General features: G+C 36.5%; 1 long non-coding RNA gene across 1 annotated transcript in view; it reads left to right on the top strand.

Annotated features, from left to right (window-relative positions):
* The window catches only part of LOC128198800 (uncharacterized), a 67,950-nt gene that overhangs the window by 31,415 nt on the left and 20,785 nt on the right, over positions 1 to 15,750 (top strand). Inside the window, exon 2 of the long non-coding RNA XR_008251502.1 lies at positions 15,537 to 15,588. This is a non-coding gene — a long non-coding RNA (uncharacterized LOC128198800). The remainder of the gene's footprint in view (positions 1 to 15,536; positions 15,589 to 15,750) is intronic.

Genomic DNA, 15,750 nt, shown 5'->3' on the forward strand with positions numbered 1-15,750 from the left:
CATACCAAAGAATTTTCGTAATTCTCTGCGTATGTGAAATCTGCCAATCCGCATTGGGCCAGCGTGGTGGACTATTTGCCTAACCCCTCTCGTTCTGAAAGGAGACTCGAGCTCAGCAGTGAGCCGATTATGGGTCGATCAAATAAAAAAAAAATGTATCTACTGTTTTGGAGGCTACGACTAAGATTAGCTGATGTGCTCTGTAACAAATAAGCGTTCTTTCTTCTTCTGAACATAAGGTAAGTATGTTTGTTTTGTCAACCTAATAATATAAATGATACACGTATATGAAACCGCCAGTCGTTACCACAAACGCACAGTCAGTTTCTCAGCGCGAGAGCGTTTCTCACTGATTGAGTTATTCCGTCTGTCCGTCAGTTATTGTTATTAATTACTTATTTATTGAGCGTACTGTCGAGGTGTAGGCTTAAAGGTCGCAGTGCATAAGCGTTAGCGGGCAGCGGAGCGATTTCCGTCTTTCTTAACACGGATCCATTTTGGAAATTAGACTTGGGAACTTACGAGTGTTATTTACTCGCACACTTGCACAGTTTATTTTACCCATAACCCTAGCCAGGTTTTACGCAACTACACGTTTTTCGCGATCGATGAATCGCGATGAAATAGTATGATGGTTTGCGAAACTTTCCAATAATTAAAACATTAAATTACTCGATAAAACCGTACAGAGTGCCTAGTGGCTGTTTTCAATGTTTTCATACTTTTTTTTTTTTTTTTTTATTCTTTACAAGATAGCCCTTGACTACAATCTCCCTGATGGTAAGTGATGATGCAATCTTAGATGGAAGCGGGCTAACTTGTTAGGAGGAGGATGAAAATCCACACTCCTTTCGGTTTCTACACGGCATCGTACCGGAACGCTAAATCGCTTGGCGGTACGTCTTTGCCGGTAGGGTGGTAACCCACCAGCCAGACCTGGACCAATTAAGAAAATCTCAATCGGCCCAGCTGGGGATCGAACCCAGGACCTCCGTCTTGTAAATCCACCGCGCATACCACTGCGCCACGGAGGTCGTCAAAATACTGTTACTATCGCGTAACCATAAACGCGAATTTCTAAATAATTAAAACAGTTGTGCAGTATTGCCACAAGATGGCGCTGTTTCAATTCCCTGGAAATTTGCGTTTATGGTTACGCGATCGTCATAGTATGAGAACATTGAAAACTGCCACTAGGCACACAGACTACAGACACTAAACAAACAGGTATGTAACATTCAGTAACTATCCGCTATTGCTTGTACAATGTGCCAAGCTTTTTCATAAACTAATATAAATAACTATCGAACAAGTTTCGTGAGTGTCAAGCGATAAACAACACATCGGACTTGCGTGCCAACCGCTTGCGGAAGGACAGGACACGGACCGTACCAACACCGCACACATAGCGGTACCGACGTACACCTTACTTACTACCTAATTCCTAGCATACTAAAGGATACAAGATTGTCGATGTGTATTTTGTTGATTATTTATCTGTGCTTACTGGTCGAAAATGTACGACTAAAGTTGAAATAAAGAAAGTGACATGCAAATTCTGTCCTCATAAATGACATGTCATGCTAATTTGATAAAAAATAATAAACCAGCTGATAAAATGTAAATGTCAACAGAAGCTGAAGGGAAGTAATTACGATGACTCATTACAATATCGCGTGCTAACCATATCCACCTCTCGCAAAATTGTGTTCCCTAATTTCTCAGAAGCCTAATATTCATGTATGCTTATTATAAACCGGGCAAGCAAAAGTCGTCATACTCGCCGAGGGTTCCGTAAAAGTTTGCAATATCTAACTGAAGATTTTCTATATTGTGAAAACGTCGAATAAACTTCTAAAGCGTACTTTATACGTCTTGACAGAAAAAGGATAAGCGACAAACAATACACATACAATAAAAAAGATGTTGATAAATTTATCGGGGGTATATAAATATATCGGGGGTAATTAATTAACGAAAATACGAGTGCGCTGTAGCTCGAAATTATTTCATTGCAAATATAAATAGCAAATCTCTCTAGATAAAATGATACTATAATTTCTTTGTGGTGTTCCAGTCTATCTGTCTGTCCTAGCATACAGTATAGTTTTACAAATAGTCAAGGAATGTTTTACAACATACATATACATACTTATTAACCCTCATTCATTTTAATCATAGTGTAATATACTCCGGCTCCGTCCATCCCGTCCCTTGTAACGGATAGACTCAATTACAACGGACAAACAGAATGTTAGCTGAAACTCATTAGTTTGAGCCAAGTTTCAGGACTCAAACGGTCGTGTACTCTGAGACTTATTTTTTCGACGCTCACACTAATGAGACGGGCCTGTGCCAAAAATGTTTCACTTCATTCTACGCCTTGTTGCCAATCACATATATGACATTATGGTCTGGTGGCTGTGGGACTGAAAGTTCCAGTATTCCAGGCTCATGACGATGTATAGACATAGAGCAAGTACCTACCCTTAAATGAATTAAAAAAACAAATTGGACTAGTTGGCCGCTTTAGCTATCACACACACTTGTACCGAATCGTAAATCTATGCACACAATGGATAAGATCGTTTCAAATAAAACCTCTAAGAAAAAATTGCTTAAATAATTAAATGATGCGTGCCGCTTTTTGTGCGATACCTATTATGGCGAACCCAAATTTAAAAGAAACCTAAACGGAAGCTCCACGAGATGCCAATCTGTCCAAAATTTATCAATTATCATGATTAGATTACTTGTGTGGAATTTGTCATTTACCATATTCCTCATATTCACCAGACTAGCATAGTCGATTGATATAAGATTACAGCTGTTTTGTTCCAATAGCTTGACGGACTTGTAAGTTGAGTGACTCTATTATGGTCGCTATTAGATGCTAAATATATATTATTAATGCCATTCATAATCACAGTTGACGGATATTTCTGTTATTCGTAATCGGCTGAACATTAGAAGCGGTACATAGAACCTTTCCAAACGTCGATAAATTGAAGTCTTGTTATGAATTAGAAGTAATTATAGAAGAGTGCAAAGCTTTTTCTGAATACGTACCTTAAAGAAACTTCCATAAACGATACGCTCAAAGATAACAATGGTACACTACACCGGAGGGCTTCCAGGAATACGATACATCAGGCAGACTAATATTCAAAACATTCAGCACTAGGTGGTCAGGTAGGTGGTCAAGTGGTAGGTGCCTGGGTGTCAGGTGTCAATACTTTGATAGCATCTCACCTGCGTTCCTGCCATCTCACATTACGACTCAGTGCACGAATATTATAAAATGTTTATATTATAAACTACTAGCGGCCGGCCGGGACTTTATTCGCATGGAATTCCTTATTATAACACCTTTTTATCTCCGCGTTTTCTTGATCTCCGATCTTTTTCAAATTTACTTGATCACCATGAATTTTTTCCTATAAAAAGTAGCCATGTGTTAATTCAGGGTATAAGTAGGTCTTTGCTCCATATCTCATCTTAGATTTTAGATGGAAATCTATCTATACTTATAATAAAAGTGTAACAGGTCAAAATCTGTAGAACTGAAGCCAATCATATTTTTTTTCTTTTTTTTTGTATGTCTGTCTGTCCGTATTTTATGTTGATCGAGCATCACGCTGAAACTACTGAATTCATTCAAATGAAACTAAGTAGGTACGGTTTAAGATCATAATACGGAGAAGGTTATGGGATGTTTTTATCGAGAAAATAAAACCAGAATGGGGTTAAATAGGGGAATAAAGTTTGTATAGTCAAGTTACTTTTGTAAAAAAAATAGTATGTGTACTACTAGAAAAATAATGTCATTCAAGATTTTTCAATTTACCCCTAAAGGTTTAAAAAGGGGTTGCAGTTTTTTTTTTACAAATCGTTCATGTTTTGATTTTGTAAAATGAATATTGGACTATTTACATATAAACATGCGAAAATATAAATAGAAGGGGGTGGAATAAGGATTGATCACATCGCTTTTCACGCGGACGAAGTTGCGAACATCCGCTATTATAATAATAAGAATTATTATAATAGCGGAATAGCCTAGCCCTGTAGTAGGTTATTATAATATGGCAATGATTTCAAAACCATCACCAGCCTATTTTTATGAATCTGGATATGGAGCTCAGACCCACCTCGCTCCAGAACGGGTGTTGTTTTTCCTCTAAAGGTGGACCAAGTTAGTAAAATACAAACAACAAATTGTCTGGCATCATTTGTTCTCCACTCCTCACGTATCAGTACGCGGCGCGCGCTGTCACCGGGCGCCATACATCACAGATAGCATCGCTGTCCGTGTGTACGAGCATTGTGTACTCATAACTTTATATTATTTTTATATTCGCCCTGACACCTACGAGTATGTGGGCGGACTTTTATCGCGTTTGCTTTTTTAGAGTTCCCTCGGAGTTGAAGGTGTTTTAAATACTCGTATTCGCAGATATATATATGTCTTGATTTTTTTTTTGTAAAAACAAACTCTAAGCTTCGATGATCATCGCCGAAAAGGTTGCCTGTCTAAGTGTGCTACAAAATGTCCTTCGGGGAGTGTGCTTCGGAACTGTGCGTTGACGTAAACGCGAATTTATATAAAATTGAAACAGTTGTGCAGTAGTGCCACGAGGTGGCGCCGTTTCAATTCCTTAGACATTCGCGTTTACATTAACGCGATAGGAACAGTATCACACTGCCACAAGGCCCTCTGTTTGATCACTGTTCTGTTATAGTACTTCTAGACATCGCAGATATCTACACCGTTGAGTTGTCGATGTCTCTCACACACGTACTAAGCGGCTTTGTCCCTATTGCTCCTTTCCGAACCGACATTGTCACCAAGAAGTCTAAACTAATTTAATATTCTTCAATTCATAGCGTGTGCCGTGCAAAACGGTGTACCTAATCTTACAGGCGATATTTTTCTAAGTACATTACTACTAATCTTATTAACTAATGTTGATTAATATTTTTGTATTTTTTATTACTGTGGTTTGTTTGAACTAAATAAATATTTATCTATTTATTTTATCATTACATAATTACTTCTATCTACGTAACGTACTTAACTTGCTAGCAATAAAGACTAACAAATAAAAAACAACATTTATTTTTAATGGTACGTCTACGGAACCAAATGTGTGCTAACACGCATTTGACATTTTTTTATTAATAATACGCATAAATAACACATTACCAGAACAACGTAGAATTAATACCAGCCATTTATTTCGAAGCATTGTATAAATAATAGAGATTGGATGTCGAAATATTTATGTTCACAAATATTTTTAAGTATATTATAAATGGAAGTGAGTAGGCACGTTACAAACAACATCTAAAATTTTTGGAAACTCGATCCCTATAGCTGGATAGATTAAATAGTATTGGAAGTAGTTCGTAACTTTTCTACTTTTTTGTTTGGTTCTAGTAAATATCATCATCATCATATCAGCCGATTTTGTAGAGACTTCCAAACATCACGAAAATCTAGTAAATGTCACGTTCAACGTGTCGAATTAGCGTTTTTGAAATAAATACATTAATACAACGTTTTACAAACGTACAGTATAACCAAAATATATGTAGGTATATGCCTAATATCTTAGGCTAAGTTAAAATTCTTCGAGAACAGAATTAAAACAATTTTGAAAATTAGTCAGCATTCTTGTCACAGTGGTAATTGCTCGTAGGGAGGGAAATTAACATAATTACTGACCTAACACGTAACATCTACTTGCTGAGGCTTTTCTCGAACATTTTTAACGCACCGTCTCAAGACCTTTATTATTTTCATTAATGAGCCTGTAAAATAGAGTGACCATCTGTTTTGATTGACATGGATTTATTTTATGAATAAAAATACTTTTGCTCATAATTTTATTATATAATTAAGTATAACACAGAAATAATTAAATTTTATCAGTAGGTTAATTTCTATATATTTTTTACAGATAGATTGATAGAAGCCTTTGATCAACCTACAGTGATAGTAAGAAAATATAAGTTTAAAAGAAACGCCAAACATTTTTGTAAATTTTCAAAAGAAAAAACTGAATGTTCTAATTTGAAAATCAGAAATCCACGTGTAAAATTTTGAAAAACTAAAAATAATTAAAAATCCTCGCGTAGTGACTGACGACTACAAAAGGAAAGTACATATCCAACTTAAACTTCAATAGTTTCGCGTGAATTTTGATTTGTCAATCATCATAGACTAACTGTGCCTCCGCGGTTTTATCCTTGTAGATTCCGTACCCGAAGGGTTACAGTAAAGAATTTATAGTAGGTTTAGGCGTAAAAGCGTACAAACACTGAAACATACTCACATTCGTATTTATAATATTAGTTAGGGTAGAGATTCGCACCCACCAACCTGCATTGGAGTAACAACTGTAGCAGCGACATCATCGACAGACTGGATGTTTGTGTGACGTCACGTGACGTCACGATCGGGACGGGGCACGCGTGGAGTCGCTAGCGGCGGCGCGGCGGCAGCCGAAGACGGTAAAGTGTAAAGGCGTATTAACAAGCAATGAGCGCCGCGGAGCACGCCAGACCGTTAATTACTGCCTCTCCACAGCCGAGAGTTTTCTCTAAACTTCAAATGCAATTCAAACTTATACCTACCTGTCTTTTCAAGACGGATCGCTTTAATTGGTATTATTTTAAGATTCATTCAAAAGAGGTTCCACAACAATTTTTAATAAGGAACTTTTCTTTTTTCCCTTTTTTGCGCGTTCGTTGTGTAAGGAATATTCCTTGCGTTCGTTTTTGTAATAATTACGCGAGTGCTCCTCAACTTTTTCCTCAATACACTCGTTCGTAATGTGCTTCCATCTTTACAACGCAAAGCGAGGAGTTGTGAAGACGTATTTTGCAGGAGAACTCTTGGAGTTCCTCCGCCAGTTCCAACAAAGACCTTAATGATTGCAGAAAACGCTTTTTAATATTATAAATTAAAACGAAAACTGAGGCTTACAGAACCGTTTTTGATTAAACACTAGAGAGTTCTCATTTTGTACAATCCTACAAGTTACATGATGCATCAGGATTCCGTAGATTAAGTATTTTTAGGGTTCCGAAACGTGAGACTGTACATACAAAAACAGAACCCATATTCGCGTGTCGTCAAATTATTTTTTTTATTAAATTTTATAAATTCTTTGATCGATTTTAGTAGATATACACCGATTTAATCAAATATTCGAATATTGAACATCCATTTGTTTGGATGTATTAAGTAGAAATCTATAAAGAAAGGTAAAACATAATTCGCTACCTTTATATCCGTTGCACAGAGGTAGTGGCCACAGCCAGCTAGGGGCTCGCGCGTAATTTAGTAGAGAGGTCGACGAAAATTACTTAATTAAGTAAATAATCGACCTCGGTGCCGACGAAGTATCGCCAATCCATTAGCTAATAGTATATTTACATCTGAACTTTACATTATGAAACAAATTTAAAACTACGAGCAAAAATTCTAGTCCGTTTATTTCAAGTTCGGTTACATTTACTACCGTTCTTCTAGAGCAATCTTTTAAAGAGCTTTCGGAATATCTATGCATCATCGAAAAAAATGGAAAAAGATCCTTAAAATAACCCAATTTACCGACATTGCTAAATTAGTAGTGAAGTTATAGTAGCAATGGGTTGTGCACATAATTCGAATAATCTATACTTATAATAAATCTGTAGAGAAGTCAATTCTGTACATGAAATATATTTCCAAAATAACTATCAGGGGGTGTATAGTGATCGATACTGATGCCAAAAATGCAATCAGTAAAATTTTTGTCTGTCTGTCTGTCTGTCTGTCTGTATGTTCTTTATAGAAACAAAAACTACTCGACGGATTTAAACGAAACTTGGTACAATTATTCAACATACTCCTGGGCAGGTTATAGTATACTTTTCATTACGCTACGATCAATAGGAGCAGAGCAGTGAAGAGAAATGTTGAGAAAACGGGAGAAGTTACTCAATTTTTAAGCTTCCGTCGCGTGTACTGCCTTAATGGTTAAAGCTACATAGAAATCATGTATGACGGAAATGTTTTCCTTAAAATTATCTATAAAAACACAACAGCATATATATATGTATCTTTTATGGTTGACTCACAATAACACGTGTAACTCCCGATAGCTTAGCAGTTCGGAGCTTTCTAATTATATTTGTCTACTATTATATTTATAACACTCATCACTCATCCCAAATAAGAAAGTTACTATTATTACCTATTCAACATAAAAATAATCATAAAAGTGGGTAAAGAAACACCAAAGTTATACATGAAATACGCTAAGCCATCGCGCGTGAGTACTAATTCATGCTTTAAGGATTATTTTTGTGTTCGACGACGCGACTCGCGGTGGGAGGAATAAATAAAGTGCAGCCTTAATGAGTAGGGTAGGGGTATGGTAGGGTAGGGTAGGGGTAGGGTAGGGGTAGGGTAGGGGTAGTGTAGGGGTAGTGTAGGGTAGGGGTAGGACAGGGGTAGGGTAGGGTAGGGGTAGGGTAGGGGTAGGGTAGTGGTAGTGTAGGGGTAGGGTTGGGATAGGGTAGGGTAGGGGTAGGGTAGAGGTACGTTAGGATAGGGTAGGATAGGGGTTCCTAGGAGGGGGGGGGGATAGTTAGTTGATAGTTTACAACGACTTTCACGCGGACGAAGTCGCGGGCGTCCGCTAGTTATTAATAATTCTAATCGTGAGGATAGATGACCGCACCGGAAGCGCCATGTTGGTCGATCTGCCCTACAAAGTGGATTAACCACGTTAAGCGAGTCGCAAGGAATCAAGGCTTAGGAGACGGAACCGTGGTGTATGGAACTCCAAACAAAAAGCCTTTGCGTTGACGCCCATCGGTTGATAAATATGATGATGATGATGATGATGATGATGATGATGATGATGATGACTTGAAATATAACTTTGAATTTTCGATACCTATTTTCGTAGATTCGATTACGCACTGTATACAAATCCATGAAAATACGTTACAAAAAACCATAGAACAGTTTTAGGCTTACACTAGATCCGACTTCCGTCATCCGTGAGAATACCTCGACTTCAAATTAAACATCACGCAGTTAAAAAGATGCCACAAGATGTGCCCTAAATACCTGGGATTAGTGCACTCAGCAATAGCTGAATCCGGTCAGAGATTTTTACATCCGTATTTTCACGGATTCGAAACAGTTGCAGTGCGTAACCGCCCTACCTACCCATTGAAAAACTTCTTTCGGAAATAAAGTTTATTAACAGTGGTACGGCGAGTATTCATTGACGTTGTGGGGGCACTGAATGTCAAATTCTCAAACAAATAGAGGTTAAATTCGACACTCAGCAGCTGAATGATCCCCTGGGGGTGCCTCTACAACGTATATGAATTCCACTGTAAAATAATCGCAACATAGCCGTTCCGTTAACGTTAAGTGGGTGCCTATTGCTTATAGTGTATTTAGTGCTGTTGCATATTCTAGGTTTCAACACCCTACATAATTAGACCAAAGTAACCCCTAATCACTACACGCAATTGTGAACCTTACAAACCACTTAATAACGATCATTGTTCTGTATAAACTTATCTTCAAATGAAGTGAACTTCAGTATTGCACGTTTATAGGAAAAGATACCTTAAAATTGCGGCGCAAGGTTGTATTTTAATTATAAAAGGGTGCAGTGAATGTAGTCTAGTGCTAATACGCTGTTGGTGACTGAATTAGTTTGTAATCAGTTCATTTAATCATGGCGAAACAGACCGGTCGCGCTTAGTAGGCTGTTTAAGATTATGTTGACATTTCTTAGGTGCTTAGCTACCATGATTATGGATTCAATTAAGTCGTAAAATAATATCTATCTACCGAGTTTAATACCGCTAGAGAATGACTACAAAGTAAAAATTAATTAACCAGTAGGCTAGGATTTCGTCGGTAAATAATTTTCATTGCAAATTGAATAATTACAAATAATCGCTTAATCCATTAATTTAATACCAAGCCAAGTATTAAAATTGATTTAATCGTCACTCATCTTAACTCCCACACTAACGAAATTGTCCAATTTAGATGTTTTCATTTACAGCAGCTTTTTATTTCCCCGAATTCTTTTTTACTTGCACTAAAGGCAGACAAAATGACAAAAATATCCAAATTGTTTTTCAGTTTTTTAAGATTGATGAGCAAAAATTATTTTTTATAAAATATAGGTATTTTTAAAAATCGGTGAAAAACATCAAGATAGAAAAATTAAGAAATTCCATCTTTTTTGAAGCAAAAATATCGAAATCCGATAACCCTATGACCTAAAAAAACCACGACAGACTACTGCCATTAGCTCGGCTGAAACACGCGCGTTATCTTCAGACAGGCCATTGCCAGGCGCCAACACTAGGGACCTACACCTACAAAGTATGATTCCTCCAACACGCGTCCCGTCTAATATACAAGCTGTAGCGTATTAGCAGATCGCTTATCATTCATATTGGTTAGTAATTTCATCGTCAGCCCTATTTGATAAGACATGTACTCTCAAACATTATATCTTATCATCATTAACAATCCATATTCCGCTCACTATTGAGCACGAGTCTTCTCTCAGAATGAGACGGGTTTGGGCTTAGTCCACCACGCTGGCTCAATGCGGATTGGCATACTTCACACAGGTAGAGAATTGAGAAAATTCTCAGGTATGCAGGTATCCTCACGATGATTTTCCTTCACAGTCTGAAACACGTGATATTTAATGTTTTTAAATGCACATAACTGAAAAGTTGGAGGCGCATGCCCCAAACCGGATTTGAAACGGATTTGACATGAGTTGATAGTGCTGTGCTTTATTAGTAAACACCAATGACGAATAAATAGAAATATATAACGTAGTAGGTATGCCCTCTCTAAAACGTTGTAGCTGGGTGTTAGACTTTTAAATTAATAATTGATTTATATCTGTACACTATATGCTCATAACTTGCGACACCACTCAGTCCACGTATCTTTTGCTCTACAATGTTTTCGCATATATTTATGGGATGACAAGCAATAACGTGAAATAAAAATATTCATACCACACCCGAGTACACGTCGATATTTATTTATTTATTTATTTATTTATTTATTTACTTAATCAATACCCGGGAAGACATTACAGTTGCCCAATTCGTCTTCCCAGGCTATACATACATTAGAATAATACAAACAAAATTACAAACTATAACAAAAATAACATAAAAGAGAAAAAAATAGAAAGAAAACATTAATAATTTAAATACATAAAACATTAATCAATAACAATAATATACTTAACAATTTAAAAAACATAAAAATGAAATGCCCGAAAAAACATCAACTTACTCCATTAATAATAATTTAATGGTTTTTACAAGCATCTGCGGTGGAGAGTGAAAAACGTCCAATTCTAAATTGTTACCAGTTAGATCATTGAGCAGGCGCAGCGCAAGCGCTTACGGTGCGTGCTGAGTCACTTTTGTCCTGCCATGCGGTATAACAAATAAATGGCGACGTCGCGCACTAGCGTATTTGTCCGGGACATGCATACTGTTTCTAGTATGGCAGAATTACTCACTTTGCCCTGAACTAAAATTATTACATATTTTAACAAAGCTACCTTACGCCTTAACTCCAATTTGTCATACCCGGTCATACCAAGGAGAAACAGACTTGGATATATGGTGGGGTACCCAACTGAATAGCCATATTGCTTCCTGTAGAGCCATCTAATAAATTTTTTCTGGATCTTTTCCACCATATCTACGTACTTATGCTCAAATGGATTCCATATGATGGAATTACACTCCAGTTTACTCCTCACATATGCGTTATACAAAAGCTTTATAGCCTCAATAGATTTGAAATGTTGTGACTGTGTTGTGTGTATATAATGATTTATTTATTTTGCTATCATCCGCGAAAAGTCGACGAACCCATGCGACAACGTCACCCAGGTCCGACAAAATACTCTCTACGTACGTTTCACCCCGAAACCGGAGCATCCTCAAGAGATGTTGACTCTACAACGTGCAATTGCAAAGTTCGTCGACTTTTCGCGGATGATAGCAAAATAAATAAATCATTATATAATCATGATGAACTTCCGCAAAGTAACGCCTGCTTCTATCCAATGTGTTGTGTGTGTTATACTCGTACCAGTGCTCGGGCTCTAGACATGATCATAATATCGAGATCTGATTTCTTGAAAATCATTCCTTTAAATCTCATTATTTATACTAAATGAGAGATTAATTCAGGAAGGAAAAGCTAAATTGAGATCTTTGTAGTTTTCGTTTATTTAAAATAGACATCTACGAATATACAAGTATTACTGAAAAATAAGTCCGTCAATGAGTAGGGAGTCTATTATCGGTTTGGAAAACTTTACCGAGAAGATTCGATAAAAAACTGAGGAGTTTCTCTTTTACAAATACATAAATAAATATTTTTTTGCACTGTAAAAGTTCTCAGACCTCATGCAGTGCGAACTTTTCACGACCTTACTCAACTCTCTGTATGTATCATACCGCATGGCATTCTGCGTGAAATCCAACAAAACCTACTCTTCATCTAAATCGAGTGACTTGACCGTATCGTTAGTAAAACTCTGGGTATGCTGAACATTTATGGGATGTAATGAGTTACAAAGAAAAGAAACTAAACCATACTTGGTGATTAAAACTTACGATTGTGATCTATGTATATATTTCTGTGTTTGATTGTGATCTAAGTATTATTGATGAAAATAAAAGTTTATCGCGCGGAAAATCGTTCTCTACACGGAATCATCCCCCAATAATTACGATAATGCGATAAATCGTAGTAACAAAGAGATACAAATGCGAATGATAATTGGCAATAGCCGTTGATTACATCGTTCAATTGCCGATCAAATGGTCAGCAGCGCGCGCCACAAAGTGCCCGCCCGCACAAATACAGAGCGATTATTCCACGCATTAGCTTAACTCTGCGCAAATAGAAAATTTCAGAATTTCCATCATTTTAACGACTACTAACACACGACTTACTAGCCTAACACATGACTGCGCTGGTGATGATGGAAAGGTGGTAATTTTGGCCATACTCTATTTTAAACAGAAAACTGATCAATTCAATATGTTATAGCTTGGGAAGATATTGGCATATTTTGCAGACACAGAAGTGGGATAAAATCATGGATAATATTATGATGATGTGTAAATAAGTTTAATATGCCAGTTTATTTCGTAAAAAAATAAATAAAAACAGTTTACTCTTAAAATGAATTAATGAGGATGTTATTTTTGACGATCTACGAAGATCCCCAAAAATAAACAGTAAATATTTTAGTACTTTGCTATTCTCCACATAGGGCTTATGTAAAGGCTCCAAGCTCGACATACGTTTAATTCTGAAAATAGTGCATTTTCAGGAGATATTGATTCTATAATCCTACAAAATATGATGATATTCGTTGCATTTTTTGGTAAATACTTCAATTATTGCTTGTTTAATAACATAAGATCTGTTTGCATAAAAGATTACTGCCACGTGTAATGTTGGGTCAACTATTATTGTTCCGATAGTTGTTTCAGTCAATGGTCGTATAGCGAATAGCTTCGACCAACACCTTAAGAAGCTTTCGCTTAACTGTTGGATCAAGGTGTCGGATACATAAGGCAGTGATTCTTGAGATGTCGCGTCTTGTGAGGAGGTTCCTCCTCACAATACATTTTTTAATACATTTTTAATAGTATTTTTATATAAACCTTGATATTAATTTAAAAAAAAAATACAAATAAATAAATGAGAGTAACATTAAGATGATTAAGATCTGTTTGCATAAAACGCACAAAACAAAGACATGCACACGTGCAGTGTTAAATCTAGAGTTTCCTGAAGCGGGTGTTTACAAATAATTTGCGCTTCGACTCGCACGCAGCGAGCGCACTCTGCGGTCGCCATTGCCTTTGATACTGCGTTTGATGATCGCAGCTGCCCAAATAACATTGATATGTTTAACTACATTAATCTAACTGCCTCGTTCATTAACCAGTCCCTGCATTCTGTAAAATTACAGCGATGTGACATCGCTCATTTCCATGGCAACTTCGTTGTTAGTGATATTTTGTTTTTGCCATAGAAATAAAGTTCAAATTCTAATAAAACTTGGTATAAGCGAATATTACATCGACGACTATAAAATATCAGAATCACACCCCTGTTTGGTTAATGATCGCGAGACTAGGTTCACGTCTTGTTGAGGTCTGTTCTTCCGATATCTTCGGAAATAATCGATACCCAAAGTCGATGGTGTCACAGCCTCACCTTTGTGTCTCGGAGAGCATGTTGAGGTGATTATTATTATTTATGTTAGTTTACATAATTATATTATGATAGTTAAGAAAGTGAAAACACTGTCGAATTAAGTAAGTACTGTCGTGTTACTATAAGCCTGCCAACTCACATTGAAGCAGAGTGGTAGGACTAATCTCCAAGCCCGCTTTCCGGCATAAAAATGGGCTTAAGACGATCGGAGAACTAAAAAAGGCTTAGACATCCTATGAGATGTGAGCCAAATAGGAAAACTTATGAATTGAGTACAACACTGGTACTTGCACTTTGCTTGGGATGTGGACTAGAAAATTAAAATCAAATTTCACGTAAAATTCAGAATCTAAAAGAAATAAATAACGTTTTTTGTTACAAGCCCTATAAAATAAAGAAAAGTAAAAATTTCCAAATATAATTTACTTGTAGCCGCATCTACTCGTAGCTGCAAAGGCATGAAAATCTTATAAACAGTCAAAACGATTAGAAAAAAAAACGGAGACATAAAATAAGCTAACGACTTGACTATGTGTGTAGCTCAAGCAGAGGCCACAGGAGAAGAAATAAACACTTTGAACAAGGTTGCGGGCTAAATAAGTATAAATGCGATTTGGATGCTGAGAATTGATATTTATGGTCTAAAAACGGTCTCCCGTCGGGGCAGCTGCTGGCTCCACAAAAAATGAGGGTAAAACGAAAAAAATATGCCGTCCCGAGACAACGGGACCGGAGGGCTTATTTTTATTATGTCCTAACTTGAATATAACCTTGGATTTTGCATAATTTGCTTATATCTTCGCATTTTTATGAAGCTCTTTTTAAGCTTTCGTAGCTTTTAAAGTTACCTACTTGGTATAAGTACTGCTAGTTAGTGGATGTTCTTGGTCAAACTTTTCTGAGGGCATAAAGTTTGACAAGCCATTTTACGTCACATGTTTAACGTGTTTATTCATTTGACAAACAATGCTTTACAAAAAAATTAAGTTTGTCAAATATGTTTGACCGTTAACGTGCTCCCTTAGGTATAGAATTAAGTCTTCATTTATTCTAATCTATATCTAAATTTGTTATATTTCTACATAGATTGTAAAGTTTAGTAATAAGAACTTGTGTGTTTCGTTTTATAAAGTACTTCTTTCGTTAATTAAGTACTTGTGTGTTTCGTTTGTTTATTTGTTGTTGGCCTTATGTCATCTATTCTTGTTCGCAGGTCATCTCCATACATAGCTTTTGCCGTCATCTATTTAAGAAGTGGTTAACTGGTAAGTAACACAATTTTCTATTATTTCCAAACACATGTTGTATCTTAACTTAAATTAATCGAAGCGCGGGGAAGACAAATGTGGACGAATAGCGGCGAATTCAAAAATCTTTCTCTTTTGTTTTTGGGCGAAAGAGCTTTCAAGCTATTAACTAAATATTTT

This window comes from Bicyclus anynana, chromosome 15 (genome assembly GCF_947172395.1).
Source record: "Bicyclus anynana chromosome 15, ilBicAnyn1.1, whole genome shotgun sequence".
Taxonomy (NCBI): domain Eukaryota; kingdom Metazoa; phylum Arthropoda; class Insecta; order Lepidoptera; family Nymphalidae; genus Bicyclus; species Bicyclus anynana.